Source organism: Capsicum annuum, chromosome 6 (assembly GCF_002878395.1).
Source record: "Capsicum annuum cultivar UCD-10X-F1 chromosome 6, UCD10Xv1.1, whole genome shotgun sequence".
Taxonomy (NCBI): domain Eukaryota; kingdom Viridiplantae; phylum Streptophyta; class Magnoliopsida; order Solanales; family Solanaceae; genus Capsicum; species Capsicum annuum.
The window spans coordinates 202,069,901-202,091,168 of NC_061116.1; the positions used below are offsets into that span (position 1 = coordinate 202,069,901).

At 35.2% G+C, this 21,268-nt stretch overlaps 1 long non-coding RNA gene across 1 annotated transcript; it reads right to left on the minus strand.

Annotated features, from left to right (window-relative positions):
• Positions 1–436: 436 nt before the first annotated feature.
• LOC124899320 lies at positions 437–13,460 on the minus strand. The gene is made up of 2 exons (XR_007056712.1): positions 11,598–13,460; positions 437–811 (listed from the first exon to the last, which is right to left on the minus strand). It is a non-coding gene; the product is annotated as an uncharacterized LOC124899320 (long non-coding RNA).
• Positions 13,461–21,268: the final 7,808 nt, after the last annotated feature.

Genomic DNA, 21,268 nt, shown 5'->3' on the forward strand with positions numbered 1-21,268 from the left:
CACTCATATGATTAATTTCCCCATTATCAAGATACTATGAACTGTAATTATCTGTATCATCTTCTGTGAGAGACATTAACAATGTTGACTCATCTTCCTCTTTGTGGTTGTCAATGTCACACCCTTTTTTTTCACTTCGAAAACATTCATTTTAAGTCTGAAAGGGTTTTATTATTAAGCGACAAAAGATGAAAATTTGTTTCGAAAATGGATTATTTACATTTAAACTCAGAGTCACCACTTGGCATAGACTGGTGTGCCAAGTCACCTTCGAAAAATCCTTTTCAAAATGATTTGACTCTTGAAACTGGTTTGCGAACAGAGATTTCGGTTAAGGAATTCTATTGACCGAGGGCAAGGTGTTAGGCACCCCTCGATCCCGTGGATCGACCACGGTCGCTTGGTAGAGTGAATCGGCTAATTTGGCACTATGATGTACAAACCACATAAAAATATGTAAAACAATCAAACAAACAAACAAAACAAAACCAATCCAAAATATAGTGTCTAGTCCGAGTTATACAACCCCGAAATAGAAAAATACAGAAATGTAAATCATATCCTAAACTAATCTTAGACTAAGCTCCAATGCCTCATCCGATGCCTCGGGCCTTCATCACGAACTTCCTCCAAGTACAAGATACTTTGGGGAATTTCCCGGATAAATCAATACAAATCCCTTGAGGCATTCCCCGGTTAAATGAATACAGTCGATCCAAATGCAGTAAACAAAACCTTTCAACACATAATCCAAACATTCCACAATCCACAAGTTCTAAATTTGCCTATCTGAGCCTACTGTTTGCTTACCCTGCATGACCAATCATGGCACTATTACAATCAACGACATCAATGAATCAAAATGACAATATTTATTTTTATCAACTTTCAATTCCCACCCCACTTTTATTCTCAAATTATCGATTTTAATCCTCAAACAAGATATCATTTCATTGCACAACACATAAACAATGAATCAACACCAAGTAATTATTCACCATCAACAAGGATCAAACAGCACACAAATGTTCAATCCATAACACCGAATATCATAAAGAGTAAAATAAAAAGAGAGGGAGAAGAGAATTGGATCTCCATTATTGATTTCAATATAGTGTTATTCAATTAAATGAGACAGAGTCCGGCTGGGAACCTCGAAATTGAACTTCAACCACGACCCACCAACTCAAATCCAAACCAAATAGAATTCCACCAACGACAGTGAATACCCAGGACCAACAGCCAGACAGATTTCAAACCCAAAAATAATGACCTCGATATGAAAACCAAGATCCGAACCCAAAACGACGACTGATGAAACTCAAAATCCAGTTTCAATTTTGAATCACCAAAATAGACGAACCCAAGCTACAAAAATCTGATAAAAAACTAAGCACCCGCATGACTTGAACTTCGGTGAGCTAACAGTGCCCAAAATAGACAAAAGTAGGTCGGATTTTGGAGAGTTTGAATATTTTCTAAATGGGGTCTCTCGAAAACTTTTGAAAATGAACTATTCTTGTGATATTCTTGTTTCCCTATCGGACTCATCCATAAATTAATAGAGAATGATGAGATTCCAGGAAAATAGTTGCCAGAACAATGATCAAACCCACTGAAACCTATTTTTGAGTAACATGTAATCAACACAGTTTTCTTCTCCATTTCAGATCTCGACTTCGAATATCTCTCTCTCTCTCGTGAATCTCTCAGTGTGTATATCCCCTGTTGTGCATGTGTTCAACAGGTGTATATAGTAGCTCTATGTGTATCTCCTATGTGGAGAAGAAAAGGAAAGTTGGGGTCTCTCTGTATTTCTATTTATGTATGTGAGGATGATGATGATCTCCTTTTATTAATAATGGTGTGTTTAGAAGAAAAAAAGAGATGGACCGTGTTCCATTCTTTTTTCATCAATTGAAAATATTGATTCATGATGTAGTGGGTACTGTGTGTAGCGCGTGAGCATGAAAATGACGGTGGGTCTGTGAATTGTCAGCCCCCCTGTGAGTGAGAATTGTTTTCTTTTTTAATTATTCTATGGGCCCTTGAAAGTCTCTATCCAAAAATGGAAGAATTTTTTTTATCCCCTCTCTGTTAAATGATAATTAAAATATAAAGGGAAGGGGGCACATGGGGTAAGTGGTTAGGTGGGGTATGTGAGGTTTTAAAATTTAATAGGGAGGGGTTGTTAGAATAAGATAAAATTAGTTAGGGGTTGTTATTTTTGTATTTTTGTGGGATATAATCACATGGCTGAGGGCACGCAGTAAGACGGAGGTAAAATGGTAAAAATATTTTTGGGGAGAGACAAAATTAGATGTTTACATCATGCCCCATTTGAATGTAAAAACAAAGTGTTTTCAGGTAAAGAAGTAGACAACAAGACCAAATTTTGACCCGACCCATATTTAAGGAGAGAAACAGAAAGAAGAAGAGATACTAGATCTTGACTTAGGACATTCTACCTACCCAATTTATGAAGGAATCAATTGACACGCACCTCAAAGGGTTGGAAAGAGAAGGACTATGCTAAGTTGGAGAGTCGAGTGAGGTTCCATCGAGGTTTCGGTCCGCTGCTCTATCAATACATCAAAACGAAAATTACAAGTTGAAAAATAAATAAAATTACAAAATCCTATCTATGCAGCTTTTTTGGACTCTTGGATTGAGTTTCATCACCCTATTCTTCAGGCGGGCTCCTGACTTGCAATTTCTTCAACTTGTTGCTTGACTTTCAATTTCCTCACCCTGTTCAGGTGGGCTCCTGACTTGCAATTTTTTAATTTGTTGAATTTCAATTTCTTCACCTTGTTGCTTGACTTTTAACTTCCTCACCTTGTTGCTTGACTTTTCATTTATTAGCCCTGTTTTTTAGGTGGGCTCTTGAAATCACATCAAAACTAAAAAGAAACTTATCCCACACAAAGAAATGCATCTTTTATGAGTTAATTGGAATGATTCGACTAAAAGGTATGTCTTATAGGAGTCAAGGGGAATGACTCGACTAAAAGATAAGTCTTACACGAATCACAGGGAATAACTCAACTAAAATGTACATCTTCTAGGGGTCAAGGGGAATGACTCGACTAAAAGGTACGTCTTCTAGGGGTCAAGGGGAATGACTCAACTAAAAGGTACATCTTATAAGAATCAAGGTGGATGACTCGACTAAAAGGTACGTCTTATAGGAATCAAGGGGAATGATTCGACTAAAAGGTACATCTTCTAGGGGTCAAAGGGAATGACTCGACTAAAAGGTACGTCTTATAGGAATCAAAGGGAATGACTCGACTAAAAGGTACCTCTTCTTGGGATCAGAGAGAATGACTCGACTAAAAGGTACGTCTTATAGTAATCAAGGGAAATAACTCGACTAAAAGGTACGTCTTATAGGAATCAAGGGCTATGACTCAACTAAAAGGTATGTCTTATAGGAATCAAGGGGGATGACTCGACTAAAAGGTACGTATTATAGGAATCAAAGGGGATGACTCATCTAAAAGGTATGTATTATAGGAATCAAAGGGGAAGACTCAACTAAAAGGCACGTCTTCTAGGGATCAGAGGGATTGACTTGACTAAAAGGTACTTCTCATAGTAAACAAGGAAAATGTCTCGACTAAAAGGTACATCTTATAGAAATCAAAGAAGAATGACTCGACTAAAAGGTACTTCTTATAGGAAGGGAGATGACTCGACTAAAAGGTATGTCTTACTAGGAATCAAGGGAGATGACTCGACTAAAAGGTACGTCTTATAGGAATCAAAGGGAATGACTCGATTAAAAGGTACGTCTTTTAAAAGCCAAAGGGAATGACTTGACGAAAAGGTACATCTTATAGGAATCAAAGGGAATGACTTGACCAAAAGGTACGTCTTATAGGAATCAAAGGAGATGACTCGACTAAACGGTACGTCTTATAGGAATCAAAGGGGATGACTCGACTAAAAGGTACATCTTATCAAGATCAAAGGAAATGACTTGACCAAAAGGTACGTCTTCTAGGAATCGAAGGGGAATGACTCAACTAAAAGGTACGTCTTATAAGAATCAAAGAGAATGACTTGACTAAAAGGTATGTCTTCTAAGGGTCAAGGGGATGACTCGACTAAAAGGTACATCTTATAGGAATCAAGAGAAATAACTCGACTAAAGGTACATATTGTAGAAATCAAAGAGAATGACTCGACTAAAAGGTACGTCTTATAGGAATCAAAGGGAATGACTCAACTAAAAGGTAAATCTTATAGGAATCAAAGGGGATGAATCGACTAAAAGGTACGTCTTCTAGGTGTCAAGGGTAATGACTCGACTAAAAGGTACGTCTTATAGGAATCTAAGGGAATGATTCAACTAAAAGGTACGTCTTCTAGGGTCAAGGAAGATGACTTGACTAAAAGGTACGTCTTATAGGAATCAAGGGAGATGACTAAACTAAAAGGTATGTCTTATAGGAATCAAAGGAAATGACTCGACTAAAAGGTATGTCTTATAGGAATCAAAGGGAATGACTCAAATAAAAGGTACGTCTTCTAGGGGTGAAGGGGAATGACTCAACTAAAAGGAACGTCTTATAGGAATCAAAGGAATGACTCGACTAAAAGGTACGTCTTATAGAAATCAAAGGGAATGAATCGACTAAAAGGTATGTCTTCTAGGGGTCAAGGGGAATTACTCGACTAAAAGGTACGTCTTATAGGAGTCAAAGGAACGACTCGACTAAAAGGTACGTCTTCTAGGAGTAAAGTTTTAATTTAAGAAGTTTATCACCCAGCAAATGAAAACTGAAATCCCTGGAAAAGAAAGTGTGTCTCCGAGGGATATAAGATGATTAAATTTACCATGATTTGACTCTCAAACCTGTGCAGCAACATTGCTTCCTGCATTTGTAAAAGTAAGGCATTGCAACCCTTGATATTTATGCTCTGAAGTCCTTACTTTGAAGGTAATATGTTTCCTATTTCATCAAAGAAAACTTGTGAGTTTAAAACATGGTGGATGGTTTGTGGCTTTAGCTTTCATAGAAATCGCTCCTGCCCCTGTCACATTTAATCTTGCTTTCAACCATTAGCATGTGCCACTGACTTGCTGCATCATTGACCCGAACTCAGATTATTAAGAGTGACTTTGAAACAAATACAATATCTTTTCTTTGTAATGCTTCTCAGATAAATCCTTTGAACCTTGGTATTTTCATGAGTTCCCAGACTTGTCGATTGACAAAAATCTTGCATGCCTTATTTTGGCTCACAATTATGTCTCTTTCATATGTTGTCCTTTTGTATTTCTTTGCACAATTGAAGAAGCTGGTAGCCAGTTTTGAAATCTTTTTTGACTTGTTTTGACATGGACTTGACTCAATGACAAGAGAAAAAATGACAATGATTTTTATTTGGATAACTGACTAAAGAAAATAAAACAAAAATAAAGAAAAGAAAGGAAAGACAATGAATATCCGTATTTGAAACAAAGAAACAAAAAATTAATCGAAAAATGACAGTCTACTCTAATTATTATTCCATGCATTTTGAATTAAGTAGCCTGATTTTTTCATCCAAACTTTCAACCAATTGTTGTTGAGCTAATGGCCTTGAAACTGAGTTTCTTCCTTAAGTCAATTGTATTTAAGACCCCATTCGGCTAGTGGTGCCTTGAAGGGTTTTCACCTACAAGCTTTTCTCATTTTTTTTTCCTCAGCTCACTATTTCCTTATGGTGTCTATAAGGGTTTTCCACTAATGAGACTCTCTTATCTTCGTTTCCCTTAACTCACAGTCGTCTTATGGTGCCCGTGAGAGTTTTCACTAATAAGACTCTCTTATTTTTATCTCTCTCAACTTACTATCATCTTACGGTGCCCGTGAGGGTTTTCACCAATAAGACTCTCTCATTTTTATTTCTCTCCTGATTTCTTATGTCGAAGAAGACAAGTAGTTCCCAAATGCATCATTATATCCCTTGCATGCTTAGCCTTAACATCCTCAAAGATTGATCTAAAGGTCTTTCTTTGGTTGTAACTTGGCTTTTGGATAGGGTTAGAAAGAAAGGATGGCATGGGGCCCAAACGACACTTGAAGTAGGGTAGGACTTACAACTTTTCAAATCGACTCAAACAATGAGAATTAACTCATGCTCCAGTTTCTTTTGACTGGGTGACTCTAAATTATTTATTTGGTTAGACCGAGCCCGGAGTAGGGCAGCCTATGTATCTCACCCCCAAGAGAGGAGAATCAGGTCATGCATAGTTCTGGCAGATTGTTCTTTTGCTTGATTCTGATTTTTTTTTTCTTTTATTGACTTTTTTTTTCTTTTTGGGACCTTCTGACTCTATTTTTTTCTTGACGTACTTTTTTTTTCTTCTTTTGGACACATTTTTTCTCTCATTTCTTTTTGAAACTTTCTGACTCTATTGTTTTGCTCGACACTTTGCTTTTGAGCTTTGCTGACTCTATCTTGATTCTAAAAGAGGGGTATGAAAGAAAATAGGACTAAATCTCAAATAGGGTAAACAAAGGATGACACGATGTTTGGATAGCATAATGAAATGCCTTCGTCATATCAATCCTTGAAAATGCAAGCACATAACATGCAATTTGAAAGTTGTAGATGAAGATCATGTGCGACATCTTTTACAATATTAACTTTGACTGAGTCTGTGCGTCACTACTTCTTCTGCACTTTTCTAGCATACAACTCCACTTTTGTTGTACATTTCTTACATTGAATGACTCATGATTTCATGGAGATGATTTTCTTTCTGTTCCTCTTGATATAGGATCACGCATCCACTGTTTGACCTAATTGAGGCATGCCTTACAATTGATGACCAAGTTATTCTGGAGATTCTTAAAGCAATTACCTAAATTTTGAAAGAAGGTTTCAACATGGTCACCAAATGTCTTAACACGCTACCTATTTATCACATGCTTTTTCTAACTTTAGCCCTGTGATTCAAAGTTCATGGTCAAATTGGATTTTAAGATCTAGCGAAGAATTCCGCCAACATGTCATATCACTAAAGCCAACATAAAATGTACTATGTAAAGAAAACAAACAAATAACATATATTTAAACACAAAGGAAAAAGGGACACTTTATTTAGTTGAAATAAAATATAGAAAAGGTTTGAACATAAACGACAAAAGAGACAAAACAAGATAGATCCTGAACTACCACCCTGAAATAATTTGGATAACAGAAAAAAAAAAAAAAAACTATCAGACCTCTTCCTAGTAGGGAGAGGGGTGACTTCTCAATTGCTCAGCCTGACATATTAGCCACTGATTTGCATATTATCATGACAAGAGCTTCCACCACTGTTAGAAATATTTCCTTCAACAAATAAGTTCTAGATCTCCATGCTTAACTCATTGCCTCCCACATATTGTACAGTACCGCATGCCGGTGAAGAACTCTGTGGGATGGTCGAGGGGCCAATGTTTTGCACCATAATCAATTTATCTTGAATCATCTTTTCTATTTCTCTTTTCAAAGTACGACAATCTTCAGTACTATAACCCTAAACATCAGAATGATATGCACACCATACATTAGGATCAAAATTTATTGTATGTGGGTTAGGTATATACCCAAGGAAAGAAGTAATCATGCTCCTATGTCTCAATCTCTGGAATAAACTGGCATAGGACTCCCCAATAGGAGTGAAATTATCCTTTTCCTTCCTCCTCTTTGTGAACTCTGGCCTCGGATGAAACTTAAATTTAGAGGTTCCTTGGTAAATTAATGGGGGTCGAGGATGATGTTGAGGGACAGGTGCATGCCATTGTGGATAAGAGACAGATGGGTACACAATTGTGCATTGTTCAAAGGACATTGAGGAAGTGGAATGGACCTCCTTGTAATTTGAAAAGAGAAACCTTATTGCAGATGAATAAGTGGATTTGATATGTAAGCTCGGGATTAAGGCTGAGTTGGACCTCTTAAACTCTGCTTTGGCCCAGACATGACAACAGATGCGTTTTCTTTTTTTTTCCTTTAGTTTCCCTTGAATGATTGCAAGATTGTCCCAAATGTTTCACAGAATTATTCTGTCCACCAAGCTCCTCAAATTTTGATGTCTTAAAGCTTGGAGGAAGGTTAACACTTGAAAACATGCCCCAGTTTTAATATGAAACATCTTCATAGCCCACAAGTCCCAAGGAACTTTTCATATCATTTTTCACACTCTTAACATTCCCAACCATTTTCTCTGGGTCTTCTAGCATGCTAGGCTTCTTAGTAAGAAATTTTGGTGGTCCACTTAACTTAACTGTAGGCCCAAGAGTATAACAATGATCATCAAGAGTATTGAACATGGATTCACTAATGAACTAGGGAAGCATAATTGTTGGATTGATAGACAAAGTGGAAGCATTAGTGAAGCTTGATCAACAAAAGCACAAATAATATGTGGTGATGTGAATATGGTAGACTTATACTAAGGAGATAAAGAAAGAGTGGTGGAAATATTAAGGTGCATTTGATGTGGAATAGATTCTGCGGCATACTGTGGTGCATCAACTATAGTAGGAAACTAACTTTGTGATTTTGGTGGAAGACTCAAGGTATTTGCAAGGTCAAAAATGGGGAACTGAGGTGGAGGCAGCTCACTGGCCCAAGCTCAGTACATTTCCATCATTTGTTGTCTCAGTCTCAAATTCTCTTCCTTTAAACTCTCAATTTCCTGACTCTTTGTTTCATCCATTGTGCCACTCTCTATATCCTTGTTGGGCACAACTAAACCTTCCTTGGATTTGGTGTGATATGGAGGACTAGCCAGGAAGCCACAAACCAACCACCTTAAACTAACTGAACAAGAGGCAACAAATATGTTAGAGTTCAACATTTATCAAAACCTCTCTTTTTTTTATCTTATTTTTTTGAAAAGATCACCAAACCCAATAAGGGCGCCTACGTATCTCACCCCCGAGAGGGGAGAATCGGGTGGGCATAGTTCATGAAGTCTAACCAAAATAGTCAATTAAACTCTTTTTCTTTTCTTTTTTCTTGGAACTTTAAGAAGAAAAGAAAATAACAAATTACCAAAAGAATTGGGGAAAATCTGTTTTGTGTTTTTCAGATTTAAATTCCCTAGACAAAATGAAACCTATGACAACCAAAGAAAAATCTCTTTTTGAAATTTTCGATTCTAAATTTCATATGAAAATGAAACTTGAAACTATTAAAGGAAATTTTTTTTGTGGTTTTCTTTTCGAAGATGTATATGACACACCTACTCTAAATGAAGAGTGAAGCAAATCCTTTTTGGATTTTTTTTGCATATTCCTATAAAAAATAAAACCTATGATTACCAGAGAAAATCTTTTTGGGTTTTCAATTTCGAATTTCATATGAAAATGAAAATTGAAACTATTAAAGAAAAATCTTTTTGCATTTTTCTTTTAAAGAAATATATGACACCTACTCTAATAAAGAGTGAAGAAAATCTTTTTTTTTTTAATTTTTCAAATAAGGTCCCCGAACCAACAATAGGCTGCCTAAATATCTCACTCCCGAGAGAGGAAAATCAAGGTTGAGTAGTTCATCCAAATTGGACAATTAATGATTAAATCACAGATTGCACCCTGACTTGAGACACGACCAAAGACACACGATAAACAACATACCAAAATCTTTTTTTTTTTTGAGTTTTCAATTTGACACTTCACATAAAAAATGACACCAACAGCTATGAAAGAAAATCTTTTTGGTGTTTTCTTTATATAAAATGTGCGAAACTTCTACTATATTTTTAGCATTTTTTTCTTTATAAAAATACTCCAATTAAAAAAAAAAAAATTTTGAAATTTTCGAATTATGAATGTATGGTAAAGGAACAAAAGGAAAATCTTTTTTATGTTTTTGAGAAAAATGAGTGCGAAAGGTAAAAAAATCATTTTGAATTTTTGGATTGTGGAAAACAAAAGCCATAAAAAACTCTAAAAACTACGAAACCTACTTTTTTTTTCGACTCACTTTTTCTTTCTTTTTCCTCTCTTTTTTTTCAATTTTTCCTTGCCTACACACTCAAAAAAAATTTCAATTTTTCCATGCCTATACACTTTCTTTAATTCTAGCATACGTTTTCCCCCAAATTAATCCATCAAATGACCATATTACCCTTAAAGATGCAACATTTAGCACGTAGAGATGCTTTAGAGGTGAGTCTTCTACAAAGGGCCATGTGGGTCCCGTTAGGTCTCAATATGATGCAGATAAGCATAACCTAAAGGCTGACCTACGTTGAGGTTTACTAACAAGGCTGTTCGGGGGATCATATGGCCGATAGTGGCTATTTTGCTTTCCACCCACTCCATACGTCCGAAGGCTCCCCCTCCTAAAATAAAGGTGACTCAACTAGAGTTTGTGTGCACGACGTGTACTCCAGGACTTGTTGCAGAAAGAATGACTCGGGTTATGCACATGATGCCAGATATAAAGCAGTAACACATATGATAAAAACTATAAATAAAGAGCACGTAGGCACTCAAAAACAATAAATAATAACACAAAACAGCACAAACAAAATGTCTATACACCTATAATACCAAACTAAGCCGATACAACTCCAAAAAATAAGCTCGAATTTTGAAAAGTCTCCAGCAGAGTCGCCAGAGCTGTCACACCCTTTTTTTCACTCCAAAAAGATTCATTTCAAGTCTGAAAGGGTTTTATTATTAAGTGACAACAGATGAAAATTTGTTTCGAAAATGGATTATTTACTTTTAAACTCAGAGTCGCCAATTGGGATAGACTGGTGTGCCAATTCACCTTTGAAAAATCCTTTTCAAAATGATTTGACTCTTGAAACTGGTTTGCGAACAGAGATTCCGGTTAAGGAATTCTGTTGACCGAGGGGAAGATATTAGGCACCCCTCGATCCCGTGGTTCGACCACGATTTCTTGGTAGAATGAATCAGCTAATTTGGAATTACGATGTACAAACCACATAGAAACATGTAAAACAATCAAACAAACAAACAAAACAAAACGAATCCAAAATATAGTGTCCAGTCCGAGTCATACAATCCCGAAATAGAAAAATACGGAAATGTAAATCATAATCTAAACTAATCCTAGACTAAGCTCCAATGCCTCATCCGATGCCTCGGGCCTTCATCACGAACGTCCTCCAGGTACAAGATACTTTGGGGCATTCCCTAGATAAATCAATACAAATCCCTCGAGGCATTCCCTGGCTAAATGAATACAGTCGATCCAAATGCGGTAAACAAAACCTTTCAACACAAAATCCAAACATTCCACAATCCACAAGTTCTAAATTTTCCTATCTGTGCCTACTGTTTGCTTACCCAGCACGACCAATCATGGCACTATTACAATCAATAACATAAATGAATCAAAACGACAATATTAATTTTTATCAACTTTCAATTCTCACCCCACTTTTATTCTCAAATTATCGATTTTAATTCTCAAACAAGATATCATTTCATCGCACAACACATAAATAGTGAACCAACACCAAGTAATTATTCACCATCAACAAAGATCAAAAAACACGTAAACGTTCAATCCATAACACCAAATATCATAAAGAGTGAAATAAAAAGAGAGGGAGAAGAGAATTGGACCTCAATTATCGATTTCAATGCAGTGTTATTCAATTAAACGAGACAGAGTCCAGCTGGGAACCTCGAATTGAACTTCAACCATGGCCTACCAACTCAAATCCAAATCGAATGGAACTCCACCAATGACAGTGAATACCCAGGATCAATAGTCAGACAGATTTCAAACCCAAAAATAAATACCACGATATGAAAACCAAGATCCGAACCCAAAACGACAACTGATGAAACTCAAAATCTAGTTTTAATTTTGAATCACCAAAATAGATGAACCCAAGCTGCAAAAATCTGATAGAAAACTAAGTACCTGCACGACTTGAACTCCGGTGAGCTAACAGTTCCCAAAACAAATGAAAGTAGATCGGATTCCGGAGAGTTTGAATATTTTCTAAATGGGGTCGCTCGAAAACTTTTGAAAATGGACTTTTCTGGCGATATTCTCATTTTCCTATCGGACTTGTCCAGAAATCAACAGAGAACGATAAGATTCCGGCAAAATAGTCACCGGAACAGTGACCAAACCCACTAAAACCCATTTTCGAGTAACCCAAAATCAACGTAGTTTTCTTCTCTATTTCAGATCTCGACTTCGAATCTCTCTCTGTCATGAATCTCTCAGTATCTATATCCCCTGCTGTGCGTGCATTCAACAAGTGTATATAGTAGCTCTATGTGTATCTCCTATGAGAAGAAAAGGAAGGTTGGGGTCTCTCTGTATTTCTGTTTGTGTATGTGAGGAGTATGTTGATCTCCTCCCATTAATGGCGGTGTGTTTAGAAGAAAAAAAAAGATGGACCGTGTTCCATGCTTTTTTCATCAATGGAGAATATCGATTCATGATGTAGTGGGTACTGTGTGTAGCGCGTGAGTATGAAAATGAGGGTGGGTCTATGAATTGTCAGTCCCCCTGTGAGTGAGAATTGTTTTATTTTTTAATTATTTTATGGGCCCTTGAAAGTGTCTATCCCAAAATGAAAGAATTTTTTTCATCCCCTCTCTGTTAAATGATAATTAAAATATAAATGGAAGGGAGGAATGTGGGGTAGGTGGTGAGGTGGGATATGTGAGATGTTAATATTTAATAGGGAGGGGTTGTTAGAATAAGATAAAATTAGTTAGGAGTTGTTATTTTTGTATTTTTGTGGGATATAATCACATGGGTGAGGGCACGCAGTAAGACGGAGGTAAAATGGTAAAAATATTTTCGGGGAGGGACGAAATTAGATGTCTACAATCAATAAGGTTAGCTTTTTCTTCAATATTACTACGACATTCCCAAGAGTAATGTCCAAATTTATGACAATTGTAGCACTCAATTTCAGATTTGTTATACCTTATTTCATTGGTGCCTTGATAAGATCCACGTCCTCTTTCTCCCCGTTGTCTACGACCACGGACTCTAAATGTTAAGTGGTTTTTATCCTCATTGTTGAATTTGTTGATATAACACCTCCCTCTTCCACGGTGGCCACAGCGTCGTCATTGTCCATTTTCTCTGTAACTTTTTTCACCTCCAAAATCTTTTGAAGGATGCTTGAGTTTTAAGAAGTTTCTCCAATGGCTCTTCTTTTCTTCTTTTCATTTTGTCTTAGTGGTCTTGTAAAGAACTTTCCAATTGCTCTATTGTCATAGATTCTAAATCTTTAGACTCCTCATAGCACACACCACATAATTAAATTTGGGTGTTAAAGAGTGAAGGATCTTTTCTACCACATTCACATCATCTACTTCCTCTCCGTACCTTCTTAGTTGATTCACAACACCCATCACTCTTGAACAAAAATCCAAAATGGATACGGATTCTTTCATTTTTAAAATTCCAAAATCAGCCCTTAGAGTTTGAAGTTTTATCTTCTTCACCTTATCAGCTATTTGGAGAGAATTTTGTTAAATCTCCCAAGCTTCCTTCGAGGTGGTTGTATCAGCCACCTTCTCAAACATACCATCATCTAGACATTGGTGGATGAGAGTGAGGGCCTATTGATCTTTCTTCCTTTTCTTAATCAAGACATCTTTTTCATTTTGAGACAGATTCTCCTCATTGGTGGATTTTGTATACCCTTTGTCTACAATGTCCCAAATATCTTGAGAACCAAGAATGGCTTTCATTCGTAGGCACCATTTTTCATAATTTTCTTTTGTAAGGAGAGAGTACTGAAAAGACTTTGGACTATTATTTGTCATGGATCTGACACCACGTTGTTGGTAAAAAAAATAAATATTTTCACCCAGGATAGTATCCACACAAAATAGCAATAACAAGAGAGTAAAACGACACCAAATATTATGATGGGGTAAATAAAATGTCCAATGGAGGAATACAATAATAGTGATTACAACTTGACATTGTCAAAAGACTGCTACTCTTTATAAATGAAACAACACTCTTTTTTTTCTCACAACTCACTGCAACATTACTCCTACACTATTATCTCACATAATAAAGAATATCTATGGATTATTCTCTATTGCTCTCTCAATTTTGGTGTACCTAAAACTTAAATAGAAATCATCTATTTATAGATGAATGTCCCAAACTTTTTATGTTGTGACACCAATTTCCAACTTGATCATGTTGCAAAACCAACTTCCAAATTCATGTTTCCACATTAGACATGTTGCAACACTAATTTTTCTTATTATTTTTCAATTTATTTTAATTATTTTGATCCCACACTTAGAACACTAAATCCGCACAGTTTGGTTTGACAATACATACAAATAATAGATGCATGGGCTCACTGAAAATCAGAATAGATAGCTTATTAAGATGATTTCATCTACTAATACTCATACGCTGGTACTAGGACAACGGGAGGAAACATTCTGGAGGGGATCCTAGTCCTTATATTTGAATTGAAGGTCGAAAAATACTATCTAAATATTGGTTCAGCCAAGTGTATGGATATCTGTAAAGTAAAATGAATTTTATCTATAACTAGGGGAAACCTTAGTAAAAACAAAGCAAGCAATCACTAGAAAATGATATAAATACTGTAGAACAATTCATAAAAAGAGAGAAAATATTTATGTGATATTTATTTTGGCTAGAAAGGTTAAATATCGTTATTTGATGTCAAATTGGATCATAAATTATTACATTGTGTCAATTTACCATTATTTTATGTAAAGATTATTTTGTATGTACTTTTTAAATTATTTATTGTAAATTGCGATTCTATTTTTTTATATTTATTGAATTAAGTTTTTAATTGTAAGTTGTAGCAATTTTTAAAAAAATATTTAAAAATATTTTTTAAAAATTTATATATTATAAATATATAGATAAATAAATAAATATATATATATATATATATATATATATATCAATTAAAATCTCCCTTAAATATTTGCATTTATCTTTCCCCCTCGTCTGTTTCCTTAAATAAAGGATTGATAATAAATTCTTAATTTTCTCCTTATTGTTTTATACTTTTTTTTAACTTAATTCCTCAAATCAACCCTTTCGATAGGGATAGAACGCGAAACATAGAACACAAAAGTAACGTGAGTTTCAAAAAAAAAGGAAGTTAGAGTGGGTGAGGAGAAGGTTTGTTCATAGAAACTCAGTCGTAAATTTATAAATCCAGAAATATATACAACAAAAAGGAAAAATAATCTTAAATCATGCATTGGAAGGACTCAGTAAAACATAAATTAGTACTCTATCTGTGCTCCACTCTAGCAAATTTAGGTTAATAAGATCCCTATACGTCCCTGAAGCCTAAAGTTACTTCACCTATAACTCCAAAAACACACTTCACATAGATCAGAGAGCAATTTCTTTTTTATCAAGTTCAATTTCTATGACCATTGTCTATGCAACATAGATCACTTTGCACATCGTAGGCATAAATATACAAGGCTATTTTTCTTTTAATTTTTGTAGTAATCAAAAAATGCAAGACTTCATAGGCATCTGAATTCATACTACAAGCTGAAATAACCACTTAATCAAAAATTTAACTGGTATAATCTATATAACTATTGCATATTCACCATACTTCAACCCAACCCGAAATCAAGCAAATTAGAACAACCAAAAAAATGTCAGGATAATGGCACAGTATGTTGTTTCGGGTACACAATCTGTATGTTAGTTCCCTAAACTTCAACACAAGTTCAAGAAGTTTCAAGAATACTTATGAAGTTTTCCAACACCTTCAACACAAGTTCACTATGAACTATCAAAGAAGTGTGTGATATTATTAAGAAATAAGATGAAATGGAATAAGTCAAGTCCTTCGCATTCATAAAGTTTCCTTAAAAAAATAATTCCCTTCAAGTAACCGAGGTTGCGGAATTTTCCTCCTAGGATAAAATGGCTTTATAACCAGAAAGTAGCGGTACCTCAAAAGTTCTGGTTTTGTTCGAACTGATGATCACACAGAGTTTTTAAGAAGAAAAGAAGTATTTTAATGCAGATAATTTCCGTAATAATCCTACAGAAAAATGCAGGTTTATATAGTCATGAAGTGCCTCTTCGGAAAGGAGGCAATGGTTCATCGAAGGGTGTATCTTTTCTAAATAGTCATGTCTATCCATTCGAAACAGTGTGTCTTTTTCGAACAACCACAACCATCCAAATAGTCATACCTTTTCCCAAAACATTGTGTCATTTTTAAGGTTGTATCCCTTTTAAGGCAGCATTTCACGTTTCTGCAGTTGTTTCTGCACTGTATGCATGCACGTTAATAGAGGAACAAAAAACTAGTGCATTTTTCCTTTGGATTCTTGGATCACTTGATTTAACAAATAAACTTTATCTAAAAAATTAATCTCATCGATCATTTGACAAATTCAAAGCTGAAGTCGAAGTCGAGCCGAGCGAGCGACGACGATGGCGGTGCAAGGTGTCTCTTGGTTCTTGTCTCACTTACCATGTGGAGTTTGTGTTTCTTAATATTAACATATGAATGTTTCAGTCTCCTACCAATGTGGGAGAAGTAGTAGACTTTCCTTATTTTTTAGTACACTTTCCTTTTTAAGTGTTATCTCAATTTTTTCTCCACTTAATTCCCTCCATTTTCTATTCACACTTTTAATCTTAAACCCAACAATCCCCCACATTAATGGGGAATGGATATTCTTTGTAAAACCTTACGAACATGTATATGATCATCAAGCAAAGACTGATTGCATCTGGATAAGTGGATTTTCCTTTGAACTTTCTGTAGTGAACATGCATCGGATGTACTCGGTCAATCTGTAGATTTGATATCTTTGAACCATCGAGCTTTAATGTACACCTAGACAACACACATCACATAACCAGTCTTTTACCATTTATGGTTCTCAGAATTTTGTTTGGTTCAGCCATAAATTTATGAGAGCTTAGAGAATAGGACTTTACTAATATTTTTCTTGAAGCGACTTCCACTTTACCCTCACATAGGTGATTTCTAAGTTTTTCAATCCGATAGATTAAACTATTTGGTCAAATCTGTCAAATTTAGGTAATCATTAAAAGACTTCACACCATGTCCTATCCTTGTTTACTAAACATTGTCTACATCATGAGAATAGGTTGGGTATATTGACAATATTGAACCTATCAGACACAACTTTATTTGATCTTCTTAAACCTAGCTCTTGAGATCTCCAGTCTGCTAGGTAGAGTTACCTCCATGCTGACTTGTCTTAGGTCGTAAACCTATTCTCTTAGATGTCCTCTCAACTCCCTCTCTAGATAGGTCTTTTGTAAGTGGATCCGACACATTATCCTTTGACTTCACATAGTCAACAGTGATAATTCCACTAGAGAGAAGTTCTTTAACGATATTATATATCTATTTTATATGATGAGATTTACCGTTATACATCATGCTCCCTGCCCTATGTATTGCCGTTTGGCTATCACAGTGTATACATACTGGTGCCACTGGTTTGGTCCAATAAGAAATATCTTTCAAGAAATTTAGAGTCATTCTTCTTCTTCACCGGCTTTATCCAATGCAATAAACTCAGATTTCATAATGGAGAAAGCAATATATGTCTGTTTGGACGACTCCAAGATATTGCTCTTCCACCTCTAGTAAATACATATCTACTCGTTGATTTTACTTTATTTGATCCGGTTATTCAATTTGCATCACTATATCCTTCAATTACTGTGGGATATTTAATATAATGAAAAACATAGTCTTGAGTGTATTTAAGATACCCCAAAACTCTTTTCATTGCCATCCAATGAGTTTTACTGGGATTACTCGTGTACAGACTCAACTTACTAATAGCTCATGCTATATCTGGTCGTGTACAATTCATGATATACATCAAACATTCTAACACTTTTTCATAGTCCAACTGTGAGTCACTTTCACCTTCATTCTTTTGAATTACAAAGCTCATGTCCAATGGAGTTTTGGCAATACCAAATTCCAAATACTTAAACTTGTCAATTACCATTTTGATATAATGAGATTGTGACAATGTCAATCCTTGTGGAGTTCTATAGATTCTTATTCCTAAAATAGCATCCGCCACTCCAAGGTCTTTTATATCAAACTTGTTCTCAAGCATTCATTTTGTAGCATTTATATCAGAAATATCTCTATTGATGATCAACATATCATACACATACAAACAAACAATCACCATGTGATTTGGAGTGTCTTTAATATAAACACATTTATCACATTCGTTTATCTTAAACCCGTTTGCCAACATGGTTTAGTTAAACTTCAGATGACACTGTTTAGGTGTTTGTTTTAGTCCACACAGTGACTTAACAATTTTACACACCTTATTTTTTTACCTAGAACCACAAAACCCTCAGATTGTTCCATGTAAATTTCGTCCTCCAATTTTTCATTTGGGAATACTGTTTTCATATCCATTTGATAGATTTCAAGACCATATACCGCCACCAAGGCAATTAATATCTGAATTGACGTTATTCTCATTACAGGAGAGTATGCATCAAAGTAATCAAGGCCTTCCTTTTGTTTAAATCCTTTTACTACAAATCTTGCCTTGTATTTGTCAATAGTATCATCCACTTTCATTTTTTTTAAAGATTTATTTAGAACCTAAAGGTTTATTTCTTGGAGGATGATCAACCAACTCCCACGTATGGTTGCTTAAGAGTGAATCAATCTCACTATTGACTGCCTCTTTCCAAAAGGATGAGTCTGAAGATGTTAGCGCTTCTTTAAATATTTGAGGCTCATTTTCTAAGAGAAATGTTACAAAATCTTATCCAAATGAAGTTGACGTTCTTTGGTGTCTAATATGTCTTGGATTTTCATCATTAATTACATCCTTACTTGGTTCATCTCGAGGTCGTTTAGGCCCCTACTAGATTGTTTGTGTCTAGTTTTATACAGATAAATGTGTTGAAAGAATTCAGCATTATCTGATTCAATTATCGTATTTTCAGTGATATCCGGATTTTTAGATTTATGAACCAAAAACTGACATGTTTTACTACTTTTAGCATATTCTATGAACATGCAGTTCACTGTCTTAGGTTCTGTCTTCTCCCTTTTAGGCATAGGAACTTGGACTTTCTCTAGACACCCCCACACCTTGAAATATTTCAAGTTGGGTTTCCTTCCTTTCCATTTTTCATATGGAACTACTTGTGTCTTACTATGGAGCACTCTATTGAGTATTCGATTAGCCGTAAGAATAGTTTTTCCCCACAAGTTTTGCAGTAAACCTAAACTTATAAGTAAGGCATTCATCATTTTCTTTAAGATTTGGTGTTTTCATTCCGTAATTCCATTAGATTGAGGTAAATATGGGGTTGTAGTTTGATGGACAATTACATTCTCTACACATATTTCCGCAAATGGAGATTCATATTCTCCACCCCTATCACTTCTTCTCATTTTGATCTTTTTCTTTAACTGGTTTTTAACTTCTATTTTATATTGCCTAAACACATCTATTATTCATCCTTACTATTTAGCAAATCGACATAACAATATCTAGTGCAATCATCCATAAAAGTTATAAAATACTTTTTTCCACCACGAGATGGTGTTGACTTCATATCACAAATGTAAGTGTGTATTAAGTCTAAGGAATTGAAATTCCTTTAAATGGACTTATACGGATGCTTAACATACTTTGACTCCACGTACGTTTGATATTTTGATTTATTGCACTCAAAGTTTGGTAAAACTTTTAAGTTAATCAGTTTTCACAATGTTTTGTAATTGACATGTCCTAATCATTCATGCCACAAATCATTAGACATAAGCAAGTAAGAAGAAATAGAACTTTTATTTATTTCAACATTCATTACATTCATCTTAAATAGGCCCTCAGTGAGGTAGCCTTTTCCTATGTACACTTCTCCTTTACTAAGTATAATTTTTCCAAAAATAAATACACATTTGAATCCATTTATGTCAAGAAATGATACAAAAATCAAGTTCTTCCATAACTCCAGTACATATAGGACATTGTTCAAAGTAAACACTTTTTCTTATGTCATTTTCAGGCAAACCTTTCTTATTCCTTCAACTTTTGCAGTTGCGAAGTTTGCCATATAGATCTTCTCTTCACCTTGAGCAGGAGAAAATTCATCAAACAACTCCTTATTTGCACAAACGTGGCGGGTATCACCGAAATCCATCCATCATTCTCGAGGATTTCCCACCAAGTTGCATTTTGACAGCATGACACACAAATCACCCATTTCGTTCTTGGATTTAACCATATTTTCTTGGTCCTTCTTTTGTCCTTTCTTTGGACACGACAATCTGTTGACTTGTGGCCAATCTTTCCACAATTAAAGCATTTGCCTTTGAATTTCTTCTAAGATTTCTTTCTTTCTTGTCCAGCAGTCTTTCGTTTTTTTGAGTTGTTGTATTCGTCTTCTACAATGTTTGCACTATTCATTGCAGAATTTTCTTTTGACCTTCTTTCCATGACTTTGTTGTATTCTTCAATAAGCAGTCTAACTATGACATCTTCGACTGTCATCTCCTTTTATTTATATTTCAAGTAGTCCTTGAGGTCCTTCCACATAGGTGGCAACTTCTCTATTATTGTCATGACTTGAAATGCCTCGTTCACAACTAAACCAACAATAAAGTTTATATGAATATTAAGAACATTTTTAACATGTTCAACTAAGGTATTTACCAAACTCATACCTTCCGCAAGGAGATCGTGGATGATAACTTGTAGTTACTGTACTAGAGATACAACCGACTTATTGCCAATCATTTTATATTCTAGGAATCTTGCAACAAAGAACTTCTTGGTTCCAGATCCTCAGTCTTGTATTTTCTTTCTAGCATACCCCACAACTCTTTTGACGTCTTTATTCCACTACACACGTTGTATAGGTCATCTTGAAGGCCACTTAGAATGTAATTCTTGTATAGGAAATCAAAATATTTCCACGCCTCTATAACGACAAATCTCTCCTGTTCCAAAGTTTCCTCAGGCAACTCTGTAGCTTCCTCAAATATAAATCTTTGAAGACATAAGGTTGTAAGATAGAAGAACATCTTCTGTTTCCACCTTTTAAAATTAATACCCATGAATTTTTTGGGTTTCTTCGTTGGTGTCATTGCCTGCGGAGCACTCGTACGACTTGTTGTGACAATATTAGTTTCTACCACACTCATCCCAACATCATTCACATAATTTTTAGTAGTCATTTTCCTATCACAAAAAGACAGTCAACTTTAGTATATTGAAATACTACTTGT